Below are 3,836 nucleotides of genomic sequence, written 5' to 3'. Positions count from 1 at the left end.
GTGGTCGTTATCGACAATTATGTTGTGGCTTGTCCACAATGTGTTATGTGGTTGTTTATTAGTGTATATGTGGTGGCTTCTCCACAAATGGTGTGTTATTGGATGAACGAATTCTGGGGAACTCAAAATTGGTGTGTAGCGGAGATGAGTAGGAAATTCTTCAAAATGTCGTTTGTTGCCTAAGCATGTCACTATATATTCATGTATGCGTATTAGTGATGATCTGAGATTCCTACGAATATGATATATATGTTAAAATGGACGTGTTTAATTGATGTTTTGATATGCATGATATAATATTTTGTTGATCTCACACAGGGCTTGTAAGTCACCCATCTTAGGTGTATATTTCAAGTAATTCTCGTAATTAGGACTCGAATGTGGATTCTCGGTAATGCTCTCGGATACAATCTTCTTAATAAATTATGGACTTTATTCCATTGATAGATTTTTATGGATTTTATTAGGGTTGGTTTTAATAACTTTTTTGGGGCTTTATTTTAAATTATGGACTGTGGCATGGGAATTTTCCTTTTTAGACACGTTTAAACTATTGCATGGATTGCTATGTTGGATATTAAGTTTTTAAATGATCATTAAACATTTTTAAGAATTAATATTCGCTGCAAATGATTTTTTTAAAATTTTAGTTATACTACAAGTATTTTAAATAAAAGGAACAAATAATTTTATTTAAAAGACATGATATTTTCAAATTGACATGTTTCAAGGAAAAATAAACTTTTTTTATGAAAACGTTTTGGCCATCATTATGGCTCACGTAATTGCACAGATTGGGCTGTAACGTCTAGGCCTAGTTTGAGGGGTTACAATTTGTGTTATTGTTTTATTTTGTTTCACATACTTAGTTAAAAATTTTTTATGCAATTAGTAACTAAATTCACTCATATTTTTGTTACTTACCAACTTGTCATTAGTTAATTTTGCAATTGATTGAATTAAAATTTAGTATTTATGGAGACGATATTCTTTGCTTACTAATTTATTACTTGTTGACGACTATGTACACTTGCACATATTTATTAAACCTGCAACATAGATATTAACATTCATCAACTTCCAAAATCAACATTTCAAACATATTTAAATATAAAAAGGACTCTACTAGGTACATGCCATTTAACTAGCAAAATAAATTCACCAACTTTGTTAAGTCCTGAATGTTGTCTAGATACTAAAGTCAATGCTTAAGATCACGTAAATATCCTAACCTATGTATGGGAAACAAAATTGTATGCTGAGTAAAAAACTCAGTGGTGTTTTTATAATTCAAATATCCTAATGTAACTTAAATAATATATGACATTTATATCAACAGAAAATATTACGTTAAATACATCATTTATGCCATTTAATACAATATGAGCATATTCTATTAACTAACTCGTAAATACATTACATTAACATACCAAATCCCAAATTGAATGGAATTATTCATTCCAATTTCATGTCATTCAATACAATTACTAATCTACATATTAAAAATCTATAATCATTCCATACTTTTTCATTTAACTAGTATGTATGTAAAATACATTAATGCCACATATCCCAATCAATTCGATCATTTTAACACAATTTCATCCTAATCTTCTGGACTTATAAATCCAGTATACATAATCTTTCATAATAGCAATTATTTCGTATAACATTATCTTTTCACATTTTAATTCCCCATTAACTTGACTCGAACTCGAACGGATACGTGGATCCAACCAACACAATAATTTGGCACGCAGTGCCTCATTAGACAATTCTGAAGTAAATAGTTTGAGCCCAACACTCATAAGTGTAATTGAAGTAAAAGTTGTGTCAAACACTCATTGACACATAGTCTAAGTAACCTGTATTCTATCTATCCTATGGCATGCCAACTATATTCAACTCTACCTAAACAATTGATAGTGTAACAGCCCGATTTCGGGCCTAATCGGAACAGTGGTTTCAGGACCACCAATCCGAAGTCAGAGAAAATATTTTATTAATATTTTAGACTTATAATAAGTTTATATTAGTGCATGAAAAATTTGGTGCAAAAATGACTAAATCGCATAAAGTGCAAAAGTCTTAAATTGATAGCTAAGGGTGTTAAATTGTTATGAACCTTAATTTGGGGTCTTTAAAGGGTAAAAAGACCCTTAAATCTTAGCTGGCCGGCCATGAGAGATAAAAATGTTGAAAAGTCAACATTAGGTAAATTGATGACATAATGTATGATATAATAATGCCCTAAGCCTAGCTATCATCTTTTTCTTTCATTCTTTCTTCATTACCACTGATTTTTCAGCCATTGTTAGGGGTTTTGAGCTTCAAAAATTTCAGCAACTCATTCTTCTTGCAAGTAAGTGATTTTAAGGGCTTTTCTTGAATATTATTGTACTTTTGAGACCCTTGAAGCATGAGCTTTCAAATGAGGGTACTATTTGGCAAAATGATTAAGAGTTTAAGGTTTTTCCATGAAAGGATTTGTAAGGTTTGCTGAGTTTTTATGAAAGAAAATGGGTCTTGGGTGTGTTATAAACAACTTTTGTAAAAGGTGTTAGCATGAAAACACCTAAAATGACTATTTTGCATAAGTTGTAAAATAGATGATAAATGTATGAAATAGTGGAATTTAGGGATACTATAAGAGAAAAAAGGGGTTTGACCAAGCTTAAGATATGAAGAAATTCGATAAAAATCGATTTTCGAGTCTAGGGGCAAAATGGTCATTTTATCGAAGATGTGAATTTTCAATTGCCAAATTTTATTTAGTGACTAAGTAAATACATTTTGCTATTATAGATCAAGAAATACCGAATCCAAACCTAGATCGGGGGAAAGCCAAGCAAATCGACTAGTTGCCACATTTTGTAATCCGAGGTAAGTTGTATGTAAATAATACAACTACATTGCTAATGTATGTGTTGAATTGTATTTAAATTAATATAGCATGAATTGCTTGATTGTGGAATTGAAAGAGTATGATGATAATAGAGATAGTAGAGTTCCCGTTTGAACCTAGGAAATAAATTGGATATTCATGCCATGACATATGGGTTATTGTGGGCTAGTGTAAGACATGTCTGGGACATGCATCGGCCACATTATGAGAGCCAGTGTAAGAACATGTCTGGGACATGGCATCGGCATTGAGACGAGTGCTAGTGTAAGACATGTCTGGGACATGCATCGGCTACTAGATGATAGTCAGTGTAAGACCATGTATAGGACATGGCATCGACTTGAGATATGAGCCAGTGTAAGACCATGTTTGGTACATGGCAACGGCACTCTATCCCATGTTTGAGGCTTATCGAATATCCGGTAAAGTTCCAAACGGTTCAACAGTGAGAGATGCAGTTTAAACTAATGGGTAAGGTATAACCGTGTTGTGAGTAGTACAGGTATCTATTTTAAATGCATGAGATATGAGCTCGATAGATGCTATGAGATTTATATGGATAGTGATGAGTAAGTTATGCTTATGCCCATCCTTGTGTTATGAACATGTTGATGAATGGTAAAATTGTTGTTGTATATTTATTTATGTGCAACTTACTGAGCTTTATGCTTACTCCCTTTCCTTTCCTTTTTCTTAGTGCCGCCTAACTAACTCGAGAATCATTGGACGTCAGGGGAACCGATCACACTGTCAGCCGAAGCACTCTGTATAGTTTGACTATTTGTTTTGAGAATGACATGTATAGGGCTAGACTTTCATGTTTTGAGTCTTTGAAAAATTGGCCAAAGGCGTTGGCATGGGTGATTCTCCTCCATTTTGTATTAAGCCTCAAATGATGGCTAGTATTCATTTTGATATATGCAAATGATGT

This window comes from Gossypium arboreum, chromosome 10 (assembly GCF_025698485.1).
Source record: "Gossypium arboreum isolate Shixiya-1 chromosome 10, ASM2569848v2, whole genome shotgun sequence".
Classification (NCBI taxonomy): Eukaryota; Viridiplantae; Streptophyta; class Magnoliopsida; order Malvales; family Malvaceae; genus Gossypium; species Gossypium arboreum.
This window is presented reverse-complemented; position numbering follows the sequence as displayed.